The sequence below is a fragment of the Gavia stellata genome, chromosome 1 (assembly GCF_030936135.1).
Source record: "Gavia stellata isolate bGavSte3 chromosome 1, bGavSte3.hap2, whole genome shotgun sequence".
Classification (NCBI taxonomy): domain Eukaryota; kingdom Metazoa; phylum Chordata; class Aves; order Gaviiformes; family Gaviidae; genus Gavia; species Gavia stellata.
In genome coordinates, this window is record NC_082594.1 from 118,162,972 (window position 1) to 118,186,223 (window position 23,252).

Below are 23,252 nucleotides of genomic sequence, written 5' to 3' on the forward strand. Positions count from 1 at the left end.
GCTACGATTAGCAGAGTGGCTGCAGCAGCTGCAGGGTCCCTCTGCTAAGGCAAACCACTCAATAATGCTGATGCTGGCAGGCTAACAAGGGGCTAGCAATCCTCACCTGGCTGAATGAGACTTACGGGATTAACTAAGAATACATGCAGAATGCAATAGCTCTAAACAGCGATACTTGTGTGATGAAATACATGGGTCTGTCGTGGAATAACTGATGTGTGTATGTAAGAGACAAGTTTTGTCACCCATTAGTAAATAAGAGATCTCATGATTTAAAATATGTACGTGTAAACGCTTATACTTCCTTATAATTAGAATAAGACAAACAAGGACTAAGAAAAAAATTACAACTAAAAAAAGAAATAAATCAGACTCCAGGTAAAGTTCAGTCAGGCTCCAATAGATACTACCTGTTTAACAGTAGAAGACTTATTTGCTGCTCTGTTGCTTTGTTTCCTGAATACAGGGAGCTGGAGCAACCTGGCTCTGCCCTTCCCAGCACCTAGTACAATGAGAGTAACTGGAGCAGGAATGTTATAACACTGTTCAGTGAAGCCACTGTGCTGGGTACTTTGGTAATGCTGCACAACAGCTGGCTGCATCAGCTATACAGCCTGCGGGAACTTGCTGGATCTCCAGAAGAGCAGAGATAATGTTAGGGTAAACACTTGCGGGGCCAGAGATATTTAGAAACACAGAAAAACATAGACTGGAAGGACTTTTACAGAAAAAACATGAGCAATCTCTACACTTATAGTTCAGAAATTTCTACAATTTCAGAGGTCAGCTCTTAATCTTACTCAGCTGTTTGTGACCAGCTCCGTGCTGCCATGTCAGTACCGCATTGACTCTGACGCAACAAGCCTCGTGGTACCGGAGCTGGTCCGTAGACTCCCCTCCTGCCATACCCTCCCTTCCCATGCACCTCAACCCTGCAAATTAGTCTGGCCTGCTGAGAAGGCAGAATGACATCAGGGCAGGGAGAAACTCTTGGTAGAATATATTCTCAGCCCTCAGTTTGAGAGCTGACCTTGTCTGCTTTATGATTTAAGGCACACAGTCAAATGACTGACTGCTTTTACCAGTTAACACCTTCAAAAATTGTGCATTGCATCAAGTCACAAATCTGATTTAAATCCACAAAGTTCCAAACATTAGTTCCCTTTTACTTGCTTTACAGGCTTTCAATCTTCAATTTTGATATTTGAAATTCCCCTCCAGCAGCAGGAAGATCCTCTTTTGCCTTTACCACTCCACGAAGCAAAGCTTTAAGTGAACACCGCAGAACCACAGCACAACAGCAGTCCTGGCTATGCGCACCCAGAAAGTGAGCTATGACTCAGAGTTTCCCATTTTAATTTCCTGACTAATCACTCAGAGAAAAAGCATTTCAGTACCAGTGATGGCAGAAACTGTATAAATACCTCTCCCAGCTCCAGGTTTTCCCACTGAAAAGCAGTGGATCTGAGAGTCTATTTTATGTGGGCACTGGCATATTTAAATTACTGCAATTAGCAAGCAGTCAATGAGGTTAATATGGATGAAGTAAACCCCTTAAGAATATCTACCCATTCCTTCTTCCTATCTCTCCCCGATTCTTTCCTAAAGTCTCTAGTGTTTAAAAGGGAGAAGGGAAAAAAAAAGATCCTGCCATTTCTACTTCTTATTTAATTAGTAATAGTCAATTAGTGTTTTTAATTGAAACTATACCAAACGGAAACAATTAAAAATAATAATTATACAAAGCAGCCATATAAGGCTTTTCATCTTTGGAGTGCTTTACAAACACTAACACATTAATTCAAACTAAGACATAAAACTAAAGAAGCAAAACTAAAGATAATGAGAGGAAGGTTAAGTGACAGATCACTGATTTTTTACCAGCATGCGCTGCAAGTTATAGCAATTAGGAGCTTGCTGTATCAGTATGGATGCCTTTATCTGACACTACACATACCCACATGAACTGAAGCGATGCCAATTCAAAACTTCACTGCAGCACAATATTCCTTTAAGCACGTTACTAATGGGCTCCTTCAAAACTGCCCTTCATTCCTCTCCAACTGTTGTGCTACCAGGCGAAACAGAGCCCGCTCCTGCAGCACACGCTTGGCTGAAATACCTGCTACCAAACTGCTGATGAACAATTGAAGACTTGCATCTTTCACCGATCACCTCATGCCTTTCACCATCTTCCTAACAAGTGTCATCGCTATGTACCAATAACATGAGTCATGACTTCATTTTATTTCCCTTCTGAGCAGAGTATCAACAGGGGGAAAAACAAGATTAGAGCTATGGGAATTATTAAAAGGTAAAAACTTATATTTATTGGCTTGCAAGGGATCATGCTGATATACCCAAGTGAAAGCCAAAAGCAATGGCATCATATCCTGCCACTTAACTGACGCCAAAAGTTCTGGAAATCATATCTAAGAGGTGAACAGAAGAACCAGTTTCTGGAAGTGGAGCAAGCTGAATAATGTAAGTAGCAGCTCAGTTTATTTGCATAAAAGTTCCCAAGTTTATTTGTATATGCTAGCTACATGCATTACAACTTTAGTCATTCTCGAGGTTGAATCAAAGCAGTGCATAAAAATTCTGTGGAATAATTTCCATTACAGATGTTGGAAACATCTTTAACGAAGTGTCCAAAAAATGTAGAGAAATAAATACTGCAGGCTTCTGATTTTTCTGTATTTAAAAAAAAAAAGTTATCCACATCAACCTTATGCATGTAGTCTACGAACTCCAAAGCGGGAACAGAGGAAACCAAAAGGGGAAAAGAAAGGAAAAGAAAACAATTGCCAATGTTTTCCAGCAAATCAGCTTGTTCATGGCTCCAATGCAATTGCTTATTTACTGAAAGCTTGTAAAGTAATACTGTCTCCTGGGGGAGCCCAGACGCAACCATACTCGTTAAAACATACTGGAAGAAAACAACCTGCTACCCTTCCCCAGTGTTCTTCCTTTCATCCCATTTCTGAGCGCACAACTGAAGGAAGCATCAAGCTCTTAATTATCCTATAGAATATATAAGCCGGTATTGAAAACACTCCATTCACTAAACTTGAGTACAGTATCATCAGAGCAACCTCTCAGACATCTCTCTTTTCTACATCATGCTGCATTCTTCAGATATATCTGAACAAGAAAAGAGATGAACTATGATAATTAATAATTCATGTGCTCTTTCAGACTTCCCCCCTCCCATCACCCATCTTTGCAATTAGATGAAAAACAAAGATACTTTCTAAACCAATTTCTGACAAAGCTAGTGAGTTTAAAGAGGAAAATTTCATTTTACTATATTTCAGTTTATTTTGGTAGACAGAATAACATGTCATATAGCTTTACTCATAAACTCTGTGTAGGGTGGATCCTCTTTATTCTTCATGTTCCATGCACAGCTCTGAATCACATGGGTACATATTGAGCACTGTTTTGTTCATGTCTGCATATTTGGCAGAGTAGGCCAGGCTATCTTCTTACATAGGTTTCCAAACTCTTCAGGTTCACCCAAATTAGAAAACAGCTAGAAGGTATTACTTTAATGAATAACTTCCTATGATGGGACATATGCAGATCGTCAGTAAGTGTATTTTTCCATAGGTCTGTTGTTCAGATTTCTGAAGGGAAAACACTACAGAGCAAGTTGCGGAGAGATTTATCTATTTACTTGCTCTAGTTTAGTTCACTGTCTTCTTAGAAGAACACATAATTCCCCCTAAGATACATAAAACAAACTTTGGCTTTCCAAAAGGACCTTGTTTGTAACACAAGGCATCACTCACCATGTGGACACTCTATGTTAGAAGTGTGTCCTGATCAAGTCAGCTGCAGTTTTCAGAAAACCATTTCTCAGTGATGGATAAAGGATGTTTCTGACTCCATCTTTCATCCCTTTGAAGGGATGGGTTGAACACAGAACTAAAAAGAAAAGGTAGAAATGTCCCACCGTATCAAATTATTTACCTCCACTGAATGCGATGCCTAATGAAGGCACCTTCGCTGTACTCTTACTCTTTTGTGGCAGAGATTTTGAAGCCTCTTCAGTCTTAAGGTCCCACAGAAATGATCCCTTTCTAGCTGAAATAACATTAAATGTCCCAATCTTCAACTAGGAAGTATTTGTTTCAGTTATGTTATATACCAAAACAAAACTAGAACTTGAGTTTAAATATTTCTAGCTGTCCAGTGTTAGTGTTGACAAGTAAAGTCAGCAACAGGTGACCACCTCGCAATTCACCCCACCGGGTGTTTCAGGACCTTTTCATGAGCACAGACGATGTGGCTGTATCATGTGTCTGTCTGGCACAAAATTCACAAAGGAATTTATAAAGCTGAAAATTGCAAGACAAAGAGAAGATAGTAAGAAAAAACATGTAGCAATAGCAAATTCTTAAAAGCCTCCTACAAACTACCATAATACTTAGGCAATTCAGTGAAATTCTGAGTGTTTGAGTTCAAGAGCAACCCCAGATTTCACATGGGATAACAAGCTTGAGCCATAATTTTCATTTTAAAAGCACATAATTTAGGGCATAGACCAGGTGACCCGCCTAGTGGATGAGGGGAAGGCTGTTGATGTTGTCTACCTGGACTTCAGCAAAGCCTTTGACACTGTTCCCCACAGTATTCTCCTAGAGAAGCTGGCGGCCCGTGGTTTAGACAGGTACACTCTTCGCTGGGTAAAAAACTGGCTGGACGGCCGAGCCCAGAGAGTTGTAGTGAATGGGGTGAAATCCAGCTGGCGGCCGGTCACAAGCGGAGTCCCCCAGGGCTCAGTTTTGGGACCGGTCTTGTTTAATGTCTTCATTGATGATCTGGATGAGGGGATAGAGTGCACCCTCAACAAGTTTGCAGACGACACCAAGTTGGGAAGGAGTGTTGATCTGCTCGAGGGCAGGAAGGCTCTGCAGAGGGATCTGGACAGGCTGGATCGATGGGCCGAGGCCAACCGGATGAAGTTCAATAAGGCCAAGTGCCGGGTTCTACACTTTGGCCACAACAACCCCAGGCAACGCTACAGGCTTGGGGACGAGTGGCTGGAAAGCTCCCCCGCAGAAAAGGACCTGGGGGTGTTGATCGACACCCGGCTGAATATGAGCCAGCAGTGTGCCCAGGTGGCCAAGGCGGCCAACGGCATCCTGGCTTGTATCAGAAATGGTGTGGCCAGCAGGAGCAGGGAGGTGATCGTGCCTCTGTACTCGGCGCTGGTGAGGCCGCACCTCGAATACTGTGTTCAGTTTTGGGCCCCTCACTACAAGAAAGACATGGAGGTGCTGGGGCGTGTCCAGAGAAGGGCGACGAAGCTGGTGAGGGGTCTGGAACACAAGTCTGATGAGGAGCGGCTGAGGGAGCTGGGGTTGTTTAGCCTGGAGAAAAGGAGGCTGAGGGGAGACCTTATCGCTCTCTACAACTACCTGAAAGGGGGTTGCAGAGAGGTGGGTGCTGGTCTCTTCTCCCAAGTGACAAGTGACAGGACAAGAGGAAATGGCCTCAAGTTGTGCCAGGGGAGGTTCAGGCTAGATATTAGGAAAAAGTTCTTTACTGAGAGAGTAGTGAAACATTGGAATAGGCTGCCCAGGGAGGTGGTGGAGTCACCCTCCCTGGAGGTATTCAAGGAGCGTGTGGATGTGGCATTGTGGGATGTAGCTTGATGGACATGGTGCTGTGTGGTGTTGATGTGGGTTGGTTTTTGGTGTGTTGTGCCTTGTTGTTGTTGTGTGGTGGTTGGCTTGCGTGGGTTGTTTGTTGTTTTTTTGGTGGTTTTTTTTTTTTTTTTTTTTTCAGGTTGGACTTGATGATCTTACAGGTCTTTTCCAACCGTAGTGATTCTGTGATTCTGTGATTAAACTTCACATATTTTTATTTGCTTTTAACTCTAGCATATACTTAAACATATGTTGATAATTTTTAGCCTAATTTATTTTTTTCCTACCTTTCAGAATTTATAATAATAATCCTTATATTTTCCAGATTCTGCAATTGCAAGGGTAGTAACTGACTTCATTATCTTAAGTACACTAAGATTTTTTCACCTAACTGAAACCTAGAGCCATATTTGGACCCCACTATAGATAACTTGGTTTGCAGATATACTGAGCAGCCACAAGCTAATGAAAAATCACTGCAGCTATAGGCGGTCATGGAATGTCAACTATAGGTCAAATTAGACATCAGGCTCTTTTATCTCTCTACAAACCCCGATTATTCTGGAGAGAAAAATGGGAGCCTCTAAGAAAGGAAGAAGCCCGCAGGATCCAAGTCTGCTCATGTAAAGGAGCAAGGGACTGAGACCACCTGAGAATGAAGACACAAGCCAGAGGAGGTAGAGAAGAACCATATAACCACAGACAACAGAGATCAATCTGTCATTCCTTCATCACATTTTTCTCCCCTTCGTCAGATCACAACCATGTAGATGGGAGTAGACAGACAACAATCATGTATGATTAATTGAAATAGACTGGTTCTATGAACTTCACATAAAAATAGTTATATTATTTTTGCTGCATTCTTTGTTATATATAGCCACCTAAACCATCCATTTTTCTTCTGTACCCCATTTTCAATACAAAGCTCTTTGATTCTCATGAGAACACCTATCTCAAGACTTCTGCCCTTATTTATCAGATTTAAGAGGCTTGCATATGAAGTGTAGGCACAAAAAACATTGAGATATATCATCTGCTAATCATAGTCTCATAATCACTTTTGTTGAAATCACACGCCTGCGAGAATAAGTACTTCCTTAGAGCACAGTGTGCTGAATTCGAGTCCTTTCCCACCCCCCACTGCCCCCAAAACACAGTACAAGTCTTCCCTAATTCATCCTATTCTGCTCTTCTGATGAAATATCAGATGGAAGGAAAGATATCAAAAGGAAAAATGTTTTTGTAAATTGATTTATGTAGAATATTCACCTGCAATCCCTTCTCAAATTTGCAGAGTTCTTTCTTGAAGCAGGTATGTTAAAATAAATAAGCATACTTTTGTGTGTGCATCTGTTTTCTAACGAGATCTGACACAATAATTAGTGTGCAGCAGGCTAGGGTAGTTTAATACACTTCCCTCCTCGTTTCTATCCAACTTTATAAAAGTTTCATTAATCTTTGCCACCAACAACAGGAAAGCAATAAAATATGTATAACAAAGTAAATAACAGCACTTAATAACAATCTACACTTTCATTTCGGTTCCAGTATTAGATATTGGTTTCTGAAAATAAACAGGCTACTTTTCAGGATGGCTAATTAGCTGGTTAGTCAGACTGTTCAGGTAAGCTAGGTACTCTAAAGTTCACCTTTTATAGTTGCTGCGGATGAGAAGTATCAGATAAAATTTTTTGGGACAACATATGATTTTGATGTGAAAGGAAAGAGTAACACAGTTGTCAGTATTCATTTTTTTAATGCTCTGAGGAGCCACTGTATTGCTCATTGTTCTGGCCACAGCTAGAAAACTTGATCTTAGCATTGTAAATACAAAACCAGTAAAGGATTAATGAAAACAGAAAGACAGGCACAAAAGGAACTGGAAGGTTGGATGTTAACACTTGTGGTATGGAAATAGAAAAAAGAAAATTATACTAAAGCCTCAAGCTGGCAAAAACACAATACACATGAATGAATTGAAAACTCAAGAGTTGGGTCTAATATTTTTGTTCTCTTCATAGATAAAAGTAATGTTTTTCCCATGAAATAGGATTTCTATATCCAACTTTATATAGAAGACATTTATTAAAATTTGATACAGATATGCACTGTAACTTCACAGATTTCCTAATTCTTTACCCTGAATGTGTATTCCTACATAAACTTTGTAAATGCAAAAGAGGCACTTGGACCCAGGATTAGGAAGGAAAAGGAAAAAAAATAGAAAATTTCAGATGAAAGTCACTTTAAGCAGCCTCTACCTGATAGGGAAAAAATATTTACTGTAAAGACTGAATTATAACTCTTACCCAAACATTTTTCCACCAAGAAGAAAACAATGCTACTCTACAGAAAGTTTACATTGGGTCTAGGAAGTGCTGTAAAATTTCTGTATCAAGAGCTCTTCAGAGTAAGTCCTCTCCATATCCCAATTCCTTCACGTAGTGTGTCAATAATGCTGACTCTTTGACACTTGACAGCAATCTCTCTTTTGACTCCACTTTCCGCAAACATATTACAGATTACTTGCCAGCACTGCCTATAAACACAGCTCTATCATACTTGCCAGCCTTAGAGAGACAGAGGACCCTAAATGCATGTCTGTCTTGTCTTTCACTTGCCCCTTCCTTGCTTCCTAGTATCTACACATTCATACAGCGATTGTCCCTCTGTACTCAGCACTGGTGAGGCCGCACCTCGAATCCTGTGTTCAGTTTTGGGCCCCTCACTCCAAGAAGGACATTGAGGTGCTGGAGCGTGTCCAGAGAAGGGCGATGAAGCTGGTGAGGGGTCTGGAGCACAAGTCTGATGAGGAGCAGCTGAGGGAGCTGGGGTTGTTCAGTCTGGAGAAGAGGAGGCTGAGGGGAGACCTCATCGCTCTCTACAATTACCTGAAAGGGGGTTGCAGAGAGGTGGGTGTTGGTCTCTTCTCCCAAGTGACAGGACAAGAGGAAATGGCCTCAAGTTGCGCCAGGGGAGCTTTAGATTGGATATTAGGAAAAATGTCTTTACTGAGAGAGTGGTGAGACACTGGAATAAACTGCCCAGGGAAGTGGTTGAGTCACCATCCTGGAGGTATTTAAGACATGTGGATGAGGCGCTTAGCGATATGGTTTAGTGGTGGACTTGGCAGTGTTAGGTTTATGGTTGGACTTGATGATCTTAAACGTCTTTTCCAACCTAAATGATTCTATGATACCACAGAGAGTTTTATTTAGACTTACAGACAGGCATTTTGTTTCAATCTAAACAAGCAAATAATAATGAGTAGAAGCTATGAAACAATCGTGGTCCAAATACAACAAGATAACAGACATCTTACTAAAAGGTTCCAAGACTGATCAGCAGCATTAGGGCCAGGGACTCAAGGTTTATAGCTACTCCATACTTCTCAAGTGTTACCTCTTATTCTGAGTGACTACCATCTCTACCTCCCACTACTTATATTTCTTCAGAATTACGTTTTGAAGGTTCTCCCTGGAGACAGCTTCAGAGTGCTATTTAATGCTATGTAGTGCAGTGGATTTGCTTGTGCCCAACATTTTCAAATTCTGTTTCTACCCCTGCCATACACACAAGCAGTGTCTAACACTGCCTGTTCCTGCTGCTGCACTGCAGTTCATTGCAGTTCAGTTGTTTTGGGCCAAAATAATTGCTGTGTCAGGGAGAACACCACAAGCCAAATGACTTTTAAAATATTGGCTGCTCCTTTTTGACTGCATTCTTGTTGCAGGAAAGTTATTTTTCGTCATCTCAGCAATATGATTTACGGTAAACTGTAATAGCACAACAGAGAAAGGAGAGACTGGAGAACGGTGCAGCAGGAGCAGCTTGGGGCATAAACTTTGCCCACTATGTTTGCTGCCAAGGTATCAAGAAATCCCAGAGTGAGCTGCTAAGAGCTCACTCCCCCTTTCTTTTTCTCGTACTGTTATCAGGGTATATGAACTAGGCACCTAACATCTTTTTTTAGCACTGGACATCTGGAGTGCTAACTGCACACTGTTTTCTTTATAGAGAATGTTTTATTAATTCAATGTTATATAAGCAACTACACATACAGTATAAATATGCATATACAGTATAAATATACATACAGATCTTATGACTGTGGACAAATCATAATCAAAATGACATAGTTGTCTGATAAACCAGGCAGCAGGATTCAGTAATTTTTCTGCCCAGCATTCCAGCTCCCCACCCCTACCAGAAGATCCACTTCCCTGCCAGTTTTCCACAGAAACTTCACCAGGTACATCAATAATGTGCACAGTGGGCCCAGTAACAGCTGCTTTGGCTAGTGATGCATCCGCGAGCAAATCCCCTGTTCCACCCACTGTTGAAGTGTTGAAGTTGTTGAGCACAACTAAAACCTCCCACGATGGACTCTGTGTGCAGGTGCGAATACCACCAGCACCACAAGGTGCCCCTTGACCACAACCTGCAGTTCTGAAAGAAATCCAACCTAACAAATCCTCCGGAGCATGAGCTCCTACCTCTGCTGCTGCCTTCTGCCCATGGTCAGCCTCTGCCTTGAGGACCCCAGGGGACAAGGATGACACCCCCGTCCAGTGCCCCTTGCTGTCTATCTTAAAAGGAGGTTTATTATACAATGGGTGCGTTCTTACAACCACTACTACCTCAGCACATTGGTACTGAGCACGTACAACTGTTCAGTTATAATTTTTGTGGGATTTTGGCAGGTGGGAGAATGACTGTCATCTTGTCATCCTGCCTGTCAATGTAGTGAATGTAACAGTAAAATAAAAACAATAGTCTCTTGTACATAAAACAACAGTTCTTGAGTCAGCTCAGGTGACTCAGAGGCTCTGTTGGGAAGCTTAAACAAACAGGGCTAGAAAAGTGAGCAAAAAAAAAAAAGACAATTACTAACTGCACATTTGGCATCTTTGACATCAAGGACCTAAGTTTTTATTTTGTCTTAGCTGTTGCATTTTGCCAATACTTTTTTTTCTCCTATTGTGTTCACAAAAACATTGTTTAGATTTTAACAGGTCACATACAAAGCATTCTTAAAAGCTCTGGTATGCAGAAACTTTTTTTGTGTGCTTGTTCTGTTGACAGGACCTGCCTTGCTGAAATTAGTAGGTACTTAGAACAGAATGATGTATCTATGTGAAGTTACACTGTTTTAAACAGTCCTGTCAAAGTTTTGTTGGAAACAAAGAGATGAGTATACGGTACAGGTTCTTGCTTTTTCCAGCAATTTGTTAAATTATATTTTCCCACAGAATATTTGGCCTTTAAAATTGCTGTTCTGCTGGAATGCTCTACCAGAATACCAACAATTATGCTATAAAGTGTCATGAATCAATAGTACTGCATGCAATATTTAATACAAACTAAGGCCCATGAGCCTGCTCTTTTAGTTTTTAAAGTCAGTTTTTGCTTACTTTCAACATTATATTTTGAATTAGCTATTCTGCTTAAAAGAAACAAAACGCTTCAGTAATCTTTGATAGTATTGATAACAAAGACTTCCCCCTTCAGTAAAGCCTCAAGAAAGTCACAAAAGCACTAAAAAGACAATTTTAGGCAGCCACTCAATTTTTAATCTTTATCACCAGTGTACTTATGCCATTTAATTTTTTCTACTCTAAAGTGTATTAATACACATTAAATACACATTAAAACACACAACTGTATTTTAATCTTAGTTTGAGGTATTTTAATCTAAGTATTTTAATATTACTAGCACTTTATAAGGGAATCTTTAATGGAGGGAAGATTGATGTCCACAGGAAGGAAGATGAAAAACTACAAGTGAATGATACTACTTATTCTCAAAACATGGGTTATAACACAAGGTCTTGTTATGAGTACATTCATTATCCCAGCAAGAACACAATAGTTTATGCTAGTATAGATCACAAACCCTACAAATTCTGTCACAGGTACAAAAATCTTTGTAAGCAGAAATAGTTTGGGAAATACTGCACTAGATTTTAAAGCACCCTATGTTAACTAAAATATTTTGAAGGAGAAAATAACCAGTGAAGGTAGGAAACAAAGTCTTATATGCAAGCTAGAGTATAATTATTCAAAACTTGACAAGTATACCAGGGCTGATTTTCCGAGGACACACTCCAAAGTGTCACTCAGATGCTTTCTTAAGAAATCAAAGAAACTGCTGTTCTGCCAGATGACTTCAGCATGATAGCAGCCACTTACAAATACTCACTTTCCAACTACAAATATTTCAACCACTTATTTTCCAGTCTGCACAGTACCATATCAGACTTTTTTTTTAATTAGGCAGGACTTCTTTCACATATTATCATTTATCACAGTCTTGATGTAACTACTGGACTTTCCCAGAGCTTCTTGATTTGGCCCTACATCCTCCTGACCATTTGAAGAATGGAGAGCAGACTACACATTGCCTCTAATTCTGGTTCTTCAAAGGTACCTTCAGGGAAGACATCACCCGCTGAGTTATCCATGTGATACATATACCTGTATCAAGTATGTAAGTTCTAATACATGTCAATACAGTTACTTACTGATACTCATTCCCAGAGATCAACTACTCGAAGCCCTCCAGTTCACTGTTACTTCACAGAGAAACTGCAGTGAAGCATATTTAGGTGCCAAAAGACATCAAAATCCACACAAAATAATAAAATATTGCTATGCTCATTCTTGAACCAGTTTCCTGAACTTTTTTTAGGCATTTTCCAGGACACATGATCTACCTAGAATGCCAATATTCCCTTCCTGCAGGTTACCTCTTATTTACAGAATAATGGTCTATTCCTTTCATCCATTGAGCTTGTTTTACTAACTTTAAAAAAAAAAAAAATCACACAAACAAAACTAAGTATATTCAAAAAAACAAAGTCACCCAGATGTGTTTACCAACTTCAGAGAAATTTAATGGGAAGAAATGTTAAATTGCAAAAATGGGGAGTCTGAATATTGGATATTTAATTATTTTTTTAATAGCTGGTACCCTGAAGATTTCTATTACAAAAGCTTTGCAAGGAAGCAGGGGGGATGACAACAAGAATGAATATTAGTTACAGTGCAAAGCCCCAGCTGCTTCAGCATCCTATCCCTAGCAATGGCAAATAGTAGATTCATAGAGAACTTCAAGAACACAGTAAACAGACAGTGATACTGCTCCAGAACATTCTCCAAGACTCCAGCTGTCTCACAGACAACATAGCTGAGAGGTGGTATCTTCATAAGTTTTTTTTCCAGCACTCCCCTGTCAAACCAAAATTACAATCCAAAACTACTGTAAAGTTTGAGAGGGGAAAAAACCATCCACCAACAAAAATAAGGGACAGCAGAATACAAGAGGCTTGATCTTACAGGTCTTTTCCAACCTTAGTGATTCTGTGATTTGGCTGGATGGGAGAAATAATTAAATGCATAGTTGAATCTCATGGTTTTCCAAGTCTGCCCTGATCTACCTAGCTAAGCAAAGATGAATAGTACTGTAGGACTGTCCCAAGAACATCTTTTCTGTGTTTCTTTCAATTCACATTAAAGTCAGTGTATCCATGTGCTATAGTTTCAGTGAAAGCATCTTTATAAAATAGCAAATGCAACCTAAAATGGATGTTCTAATTCAGAGAGTTGTTTCCCAAGCATACTTGGAAGTAAAAGAAAGTCTGATCTATTCTGTCTTCATTCTTCTGAGCAAAAGAAACCATACTCCACCATATTTTTGTCTTATAATATTTAATATGCAAGTTTCTAGGTAGAGGTGGCTTAAAAAGCACGTAAGACATGTAGAACTGATAAATATTTTCAGACTAGTGTAATTTTCGCTTTTGGTTTCCCTTTCTGTAAAGTATTTTGCACCATGCAGCCATAGCCTTAACATTCTGTGTATATGTGGCAGAGAACTTTTCATAGCAAGAACATTGTTTTGTTCACACACATTGCGTGTGGATGTGGCATTGTGGGAAGTAGCTTGATGGACATGGTGCTGTGTGGTGTTGGGTGGGTGGGTTGTGGCTTGTTATTGTTGTTGTGTGGCGTGGGTTTTGTGGTTGTGGTTTTTTTTTTTTTTTCTTCCCCCCCCCCCCCAGGTTGGACTCGATGATCTTACAGGTCTTTTCCAACCGTACTGATTCTGTGATTCTGTGATTCTGTTTTAAGTTTCTTGACTTCTGTGTACACACAACATCAAGAGAATAGTTACATTAAAAGATCGATGGTACTTGCTGTGGCATTTCACTTTTGATGAGGGTGAAAATAGTTAGCATGCATTTGTACGCAGAAGCACGGTTTGTGTGAACAAACACTTGAACGAGAATTTTCAACTTGCATGGATTGTAACACAGCACTTGTTTAAGCGATAAATACTCACACATTTTCTGCCTTTAGTTCTGAAAAGCTCAGGGATTTATCTCCTTGACAGCCTTCCTGCGGTAACCGGTATTACCTCCCCAAAAAAATGTGAAGAGAGTGAAGTGCTTCCTTACACAAAGGAATGACTCACTTTGGCTACACAGGCTACGCGTGCGCATTCACAGGTAGCGCCCGCAGATGCTGAACACCAGTATTCCCATGTGTTGAGCCAAGAGGCTACCTGGTGTTTTTAATTAAAATGCAGTCAGCTGAAAATCATTAATATTGCCAGAGAAAGAAAAACAACCTTTACTCTGCTGGGCATGGGTAATAAAGTTTTGGGTTTTTAACTCACTGAGCTCCATCTGTGAAGGTTAAGATGAAGGTTAGCTCAGAGAGGATTGCAGCTCTATTTTGTAGACCCTATGGTTGCGTATCACTCAACCCTTACCTCCACAAGCGGAATCACAGATTTTATTACAAGATTACATCTATATTTTTTTCTTAGAAATTAACATTACTTACTCTCTGTAATAGAAGCATGCCTATAAAAATGTAAATTTAAGGCAGGCCATCTAAATAGAGCATGCTTAACTTCAGCATACCAGGCAGGACTAATCTTGCAGACCTCTGGTAATTTAAATTCTGACAATGTAAGAAATCTGCAATTGATATTCTGCATAATGGAACTAAACTGCAGCATCAGTGTTCTGTTGAAGACTGGGAAAAAGGTAAAGACACTTTTATTTAAAAGTTACATTTTTCAGTTTAAAATATTTTCATTTTGTGAAAATTCTGGTTTATTCATTTGTTAAATATTTTTCTTGTTTATTCATTATTAATAATCAGTATTTATCACTCTTATTTGTCAGTGATTTGCCTGGGGCACGGGGGCGGTTGGGGTGTCAGTGCATACCTGCAGCTTCCCTAACCGCAGAAAGGAGTATGTCTCTCAAAATTGAATGCACAGAAACTTTCTTTAATGTTCAATACCCATAGAATTTACCTAGATTTTCACCTACACTTTTTTCCCTCCATTTAAAATTATGTTATACTCCAACAACATAAAGATTATAATAAGCAGTTGCCAGAGATGTTTGAAATCCAAGAGGCATACAAATGTTAGTTTTCATACCATTCTTACAGTGTAAGCGTTTTCATTACTTTAAAAAAAGATCTATTTGCTCAAGTTTTGTAAACTGGGAGAGAAAGATGTAGTGCACCCATGATGTTTTCTGACGTGAGGGTTTCAAGTAATAGAAATTCAAAAAACATTGTACTAAAAGACAGATTTTGTGTCATATCCTCTTATTCTCCATTTAGGTGATGTGGCAACAGGAAAACAGCAAGCTGTTGAAAGCTAGAAGAATCATTTGGGATTGAAGAGCTCAACAACTGTTTAGAAAATATGGACAGTACCACTTGCGCTGCCAAATTTCTCTGGAACAACAGGGCAATATATTTAACCTCTTTGTGCTCTAGCTTTCCCCTTACTAGAACCAGAATGTTTCTGGTTTTGCAAATACAGAGGTGTATATTTTGGGCCATAAATCTACACAGTCAGATAAAAAATGACAAGTAGAATAGTTAATAGGAAAGCAAGAAAAAATCCAAGCAATGATATATTCAGTTGAACTTTTCAAAGAAATCTTAGAATATTTAGGAATTTCAGACTACCAAATACCTAATAGAGTTTAATTTTTCTTAAACTTAGACCTAAAGAAATCTGACAATGTGAGGATAAGAATTGTTCTGAATTCAGTACTTACATTTAACCACTATAGATATACACGTACTTCTGCACCTACAGATCTTCAGTCTCTGTCTACATAGATTTCCTGTTATAGCATGCATGTCCCTCCCCAAAATAAAAGGACCCTGCAATCTCAAAGCCAACAGCATCTCAGTTTGCCTTTCATTTCTGAGTCTGTTCTCCCTTTATTTTCTTGAAGAAAGGAAAGATTCATTAGTCTTTTCCTTATGTTAATTTATTTCCGATTCCAACTATTGATCCTATTTTATTAGCCTTGGTGAAGAAAATTCTGCATTTTTCACAACTGCAAGGATAAGGCTGCTTTGTAGAGCTGGCTAATGTCCTATGATCTAACAATTCAATTAATTTGGAACGTGTCTTACTGATTAATAAAACCTTTTACAGAATTGGGTGTTTCATCTGTATTCATAGCCTGACACTAATGACTTCCTTAATTCAGCAAGTTATGCAACACAGATGATAAAACATTTATGTTAAGATATTATAAATTTAATTTTATTATTAAAATTTGATAATATTATCAAAGTTGTGTCTCATATTCTAGTCTAGTTTTATAATTAAATTCTACACATCTACAGGCTAAATGAACTGGGCAAGAGAAGCAGATGAAATTTAGTAGATTCTGGCCCCTGCGGAGAAATTGAGGTATTTTGCTAGAAAATGAGAACAGACTTGATAGGATACTGATGGAACTGCTGTGGCAGCAGTTAACATGAAAATGTACAGCATGTGATTTAAAGAAACCATTATTTTTGAGGGCATACCATTTTTCAAAATATGCCTTTGTACGCCTTTTTGCAAGTTTATGCACAGTAACATCAGTGTATTAGATTTGCATATTAGCATGGGCTAATACTCATAGAGAAGTGCCTGGAAGAGTCTGAGTGAAGCTCAGGGGATGTGAAGCTCAACTCAAAACTCAAGAGGAATTGGCTCAAGCAAAGAGATTTCAATTTCCACTGACAACTAAACTCTTGCTTCTTTGATAATACGAGACAAAATTCTACTTTTCAGTGTTCTGCAGGTTTTGCTTCAAATTAAAACAAAAGAAAACCCATATTCAGATGAGTTTTGGGATTGCTGTAACATGCCAAGTAGATAAAAAACAGATAGGCCCATTGATTTTTCTACCATTGAAGTGGAAAAAACAAAAACCAAACAAAACTATCACTGCATGAAGAAAGTTCTGTTGTCTAGTGTTCCTCAAGCGACACATCCCACAATTCTGTCTTTAAACACATACAGAATATGTATCAGTGCCTTCGATAAAAACCTATTCTTCTATTAGTTTTGTTACTGTCTTAACAAAAAATGTCGTCAGCTCATGCCCAATTTCCAGATTCAGTACTCACAGAGTCATCACTAAGATTACAACCCTTAAAGAAAACTGTCCTTTTCGTTCTTTTTTTTTAAAACTTGTTTACTTTTCATCTTTTCTAGAGATACAGTTCACAACTATGCCTTACACTTCAAAAGTGCATTTATTCAGAAATAAACATTTTACTTCACTTGCTGATCAGAGCCTGTCTCTTCCCTCCCATAGCACTGCTGCAAGTAAAATAGCCTCTGATATTAGGAGTAAGTATAGTTGTTCCAGTAAAAGTGCATATTGTGCATTTTTAACAGAAATGTACTTTAAGGTCTTAGCTACTTATTTGCTTCTGGTTCATTCAAACGGTACTTTCCAGTAGCAAAACGCAAATAGCGCTTCCAAGGTACATTTAATGTAGGTTTTATATTATAATGCAAGGCATAAACCACAGCCCTGCAGAACAGTGAAGTGTCTATAGCACTCTTTCATTTAAAAGAAATGTTCCTGAACAGAATCTAGAAGACAAGATTAGCCACAACTAGGATTCCTCAATGGCTGTTTGAATTTCCCTGCACCGTTTCACATGTCTGTACTTCACAGTGATCATCTTCATATGCTGCTGCTGACAGAGAGTTACTGATACTGGAACAACTTCCTCTGATTATGGAAATTGTATGAGTACTGAAAACCAAGATACATCTTCAGCAGTGACAGTCAAATTGTAAAATGGTGAAAGAAATCTATCATTTGCATTTCTTATTTCCCAGTATAGGCAAATCCATGGTACAAAGAAAGCCCTTAGGAAATAAATCTAGAATCATTCCCTTTTAGTTAGTTAAATCTTACTTCAAGACTTTTCATGACCATTACAAGTCAATAGTTATTTATCTATGTAGAAAGAATACTATAAAACACAGATACTGCAAGTGTTAAGAACATTGTATGAAAACCATAATAGGAATTAGTATTGGAAGTAACCTGGAATAGGAATGAACAAGTGAGATAGCAGATCTTTTAATCCAAAGTCTGTCACGTGCCTACTGAAAGTGTCTGGATATTGCACACAGAGAAATAGTGCTTTTTAGAAGTGTATGCTCTTTGGAAAGGAGTCTTGTGTATCCCTCAGTATGGAATATGGTTACTACTCAGAACTATACAATGGTTTATTCTGGTAACATCTTAAAAGCCAACATATTTGTGATAAAACAGGACACTGAAGTTCATGGTTTAAAAGCATACCTGCTCAAAACACGTTTAAAAAAATAAAATCCCTTCTACTTGTTTGACACTGAAGAACTGAATGGGCAAATACTTGACTAAAGACACTCCCCTAAACAAACATGCATGGTATGTGTTACATATAAGATTTTTATACAAGTCTAAATTTGTCTTTAATTTTATTTTCAGTATTAATTACAGAAGGTAAAGATGCACTTTGTAAGTGTAACAAAACAGAAAAAGGAGACGTTAGTACTGCCTTATGATTTTTTTCTTTCCACTAAAATAACAGTAACCACAAGAAGGGAACAACAGCCGACAAAGCACTATAGTCACAGCTATAGAAATACCTTTCCCTCATTCTAAGATTCTAGTTGTATCATCTTGTTACTCAAAATCAGAATTAGTACCCCAAAACAAAAAGTTTGCACAATGTGTTGCTCCTTACTTAAATTTTCACAATTTAAAGCACTAGGATCCAGCTCTGCACACATATGTGGGTCTTCAGTCTGGCATGGAGTGTATGTAACACTATCTAGTTTTAGAGATTATGTGCCTACCTCGCTTAAAAAGCCTTACTAAGTATGAGTTCAGCGAGTCTCAAGCAGCTTACGTATTGCACTGAATGGTGCTTTTTAATATAATACAGTTCCCCCCCACAACCCACCAGCAGTAAGTATATTGAGTAACAGTTTTCCCACTGTTCTGAAAGTTCACCATGCTGCAGAAAAGCAGTGGTGGTCTGCATGACCACGGCGAGGGGGAATAAAGAAAATCAGAGGGGACGTCTGGAGGTCATCTACTCCCACCTCTACTACCCAGCAGAGCAAGCAGCAGATTTAGATGAGGATGCCTGGGGCCTTGCCCAGCTCATCCCTGGGGCTGGCCATCCAGCCACCTCCCTCGGCACTTGCTCTAGAGTTCGATGGTGAAAAAATTGTTATCCAACTAAAATTTCACTGTCACAGGGTGTGACCATTGCCACTTGCTTGCTCTACAGCCTCCCCTTACCTGGGAAAAGGCTGCAATTGGGTCCTTCGAGCCTCCTCCTCTCCAGGCTGAAGAAGCCCCCCTCCCCAGTAGCTCCTTGTGTGTCCTATGCTTCAGCCCCTTCTCTTGGTGCCTTTCAGCTGGGCTTCTAGTTTGCCTATAACTTGGTTCATGGACTTTTCAGTACAGCAATCATTTCCCTTATCAATCAATCAAGTCAACTTCTTCAAAGAAAGCTTAAAAGGTAAATCATCATTTCAATATCCAAGAAAGCTACTAAACTGATAAATGAAATGTCCAGGAAAATGGCCAGGCACTGGCACATGATTGAGCTGTTATTTTCTATTAATAGTTTCTATTAGTACTAACAAATTGCTGGAGTGGTCCCTTGCATGTTTTGCACATGTTCAAACACTCCTCCGGATAACTACCAGGCACAATTTCCAGAGTTTTAACAAAAAAAAAAAAAATTCAAACCCTTCCACAGACCATTTTTAATATGCAGTTTGCACACAGTGACCCTCTTCTGGAGGCTAAGAGACTCAGAAATAGCTGCAAGTTATTCTAATGAACATCCCCACGCATGTTTAATTTACTGATACTGATGTCTCCTATGCTTCTGTTACCTTATCTTAGGGACTTAACCAAAGACCATGCTTATCTCTCTTTGGTTAATATTAAAAAATACGCATTCATAGTTGATGTTTTGTGATAACCAAGAATAAAAATGCTCCTCTTCTGTCATCAGTTATGTGAAATCCATATCAACTTGTATCTACATTCAGTTAAATTGCACCAAAAAAGAGTGGACAATCATACTAAAAGTCACTCAGTATCACTTTGCCCTTTGCCATATACGCCAGGGAACATACTTGGACTGCACAGACAACTGCTGATCCTCAATACATCATGCAGTAATAACGAAATCCTATCTTTCACTGCAATCTCCCTTTCTGTAACTGCTCTGCAAACTGCACGGGGGGAAATACAACAATATTAAGAGCTGTGGTAAATACATAGCATGTATAGTAAGTATCCAAGGAAAACATAGTTAAACAACAGAAGATACCACTTAAAGACTCTATTCCCAAGTTACATGTGTTAGAAGATCATTTCTCTTCTTGAAATTTCATCATGACAAACTTAAAAATGCAAATACCATGGGAAAAAAAAAAAATTATGTGCAATTAGAATTATATCCAAGAGAACTTTTAGATGGCACTTTTTCCTCCTTAATGCCTACCTATGACTTCTATGAACAATAAAGCAATTTTTGAGTTCCTTGGAAAAAATAAACTCTCTAGCTGAGACTTTATTCAGGACTATAATTTCTCACAGAATTGTTAAATATAAAGTAACCTGTAACATTATCTTACCAAAGAACTACATTTAAAATGCTTACGTTAAGGCATTTAACATTAAAAAGCTCTCCTTACAGAACACAAGTGTAAGAGGAAGAAAATATTCACAACTGATATGTTCAAATCGGATTTTTCATTTCTTTACAGATATTATACTGCTGAATATTGATTAAGCTGTACTTTTATTTTAAAACTTTATTTTTCCTGAAACATGTATACTAGTACCTACTAGGAATAAAAGTGTAATTAATGCTGAAGGAACAAGGTCATACAGCATTTTGTTTCTTTATATTAAATTCCAGCTCTGTCTACAAGATTGTTTTCATTTTACTAAGATACTTGCGCATTTAGCATCAAAATATCTAAGAAGTAATTAGCAGTAAGTGGTATCTTATAAGGCTATTTCCATTTTTATTATTTTAGAGTAAAATATTTAAAATCAAAGTTTGAAGTCAAATAAGACATAAGGAAGGCTATTGCTGGTGTTTAAAAGAAAGTTCTTCCAAGTCTATTTCATTCTCACATTAACGTTCTCCTTTTACAATACAGTCCACTGTTTTCCTACTACTAGATTTTTTTTCTAAACTCTCTTGAACATTAATTGACACATTGCTAAAATACTTTGCCTTAATTAAAAAAAAGGCCAAGAAATATAGAAGTATATGTTAGCTCATTTGGGAGAAACAAAATTATAACAGAACCTGACAAGCCAGAAAGCCAGCATCATATTTTAAAGACAACTGGAAAGCTATCTAACATCCACATAGTATCCAAAAAGACAAAATAAAGAGATACATTTAATAGATATACAAAGGAGTTGAAAAACATGTCCTACAAGAAAGATAAATATTTGTGATAATAGAACACTAGTGTTCGGCCTCAGAGTTTCCTTTCCACCCCAGGAAATCCTTGATAATGCAATTTAGCGAGGTTTAAAGCAATATATGAATGCAACTGTCTTGAGAAGATATCCATTCTTTCAACTTTTTTATATTCAATCATTTTCTATTTTAACATTTCTCTTTTAAGAAGTTGTTGATCTCTCTACAACTAGCACCACTGCTAACCTTTGAAAGAAGATTCTGTTGTTGTCTTTATACATTAAAGATTGCCATTCCGCAGTGTACTGAGAGGACACAGAAAGTCCTAGATGAGCCATTCTAAATGAACCTTTTGCAACAGTATCTCAAACCCTAACACAGTATTTCATAAATGTCCCTAAAACATGAAGCATGCTTTGATATTGGCTTGCTGGGAACAAGGGACTAATGTTTTGAGCCCCTCTTCCCTAGTTTATTACTTCTTTTCTACAGCAGTCTCCCGAAGGAGATGAACCATTCTTCAGGTGTCTTTAGAAATCACCATGCATATTTAACTACTAATTTTAGGCATTAACTAGATATACCAAATCAAATGGTTAATGACCAACATGACAAAAAAAACCCAACCCTGCACAAAAAGGTTTGAATCCCTTAAGAAAATATGTATCTTTTAAGCAGCACAGTTGCACTGATATTCTAAATATTGATCACTTGCGGACAAAACAACAGAAAAGCAAATTAAAGTTTATCAGGTGGTGAAAAACTGACATTCTGAATCAATGAATCACTCTGTTACATTTAATCCCAATTGATTTGAATAGTTCAGTACATCTTCTGAGCTTGTCTTTATGTCATATCATAAAGTGTAAGGCAAATGGAAATTTATTAAGCTATGAATCCTTTATTACTTAAATCCAATAAGCTCTAAATGGCTCATCCATAAATGGCAGCTCAAGTTCTCCATGGTTAAATTTTTTAATACAATAAAATGCATTAGTAGAACTGACACGGTGGTCTAGCGGCAGCGTGATGTACTGCAGTAATGTCAACTGAAGCTTAAACCATTGCTTGTAGCCCAAGGGAGAGCAGTAAGGCCACAGGGAGCATGGGCACAATCCAGGAGAGACTGAACATTATCACTGAGCTTTTGAAGCCAACGATGAAGCTGCCAGACACAGAAAGAACAGTCCCAGCAGCATTAAAATCTGTAAGATATGGGGTAAAGATTAAATTATATATTATTTCCTGTTGAAGAAGCAACTGATCACCAATTCTGTTACCTAGATGGACCCAAACGATACAGATTTCAACATTAAAAAATTACCTAACCAGAGCATTAAATAAGCTGTGTTGCAATCCAACTTACCTCCCACCCCCTCCAAATAACTGCTTATACAACTGGTGCCTATCAAGCAAGACTAACTTGAGTAACAGCTCAGAGCTTAATAAAACGTGTAATAAGGATGCCTTCTTTCATCCAAATCTAGTCTCACGGGTGGTGTTGTACTAATGAAGAACAGCAGATGCTGCTGCTGCTGCCAGTTTTGTCTCCTCCTCCGGTAATCTCACCAACAGAAGCTGGACTTCAGGAAGGCACAACCACCGGAGCATGCGAGCCCCACGGAAATGGAACAAGGGTTGGTGCCTAATGCCTACCAGCTGCTACAGAAATCCTCATCACAACCATTAACTAATGAAGAGGTGAAATCCTTTTGATTAGACAGGGTCGCTGTAGCTGGTGAAGTTTTGCAGATGTAAGTGATATGAGAAATAAACAATGCAGAAGCTCTT

At 38.5% G+C, this 23,252-nt stretch overlaps 1 protein-coding gene across 2 annotated transcripts in view; it reads right to left on the reverse strand.

Moving 5' to 3' along the window:
• Positions 1-23,252, reverse strand: part of EPHA6 (EPH receptor A6) — a 519,060-nt gene that overhangs the window by 397,468 nt on the left and 98,340 nt on the right. The window lies entirely within an intron of this gene.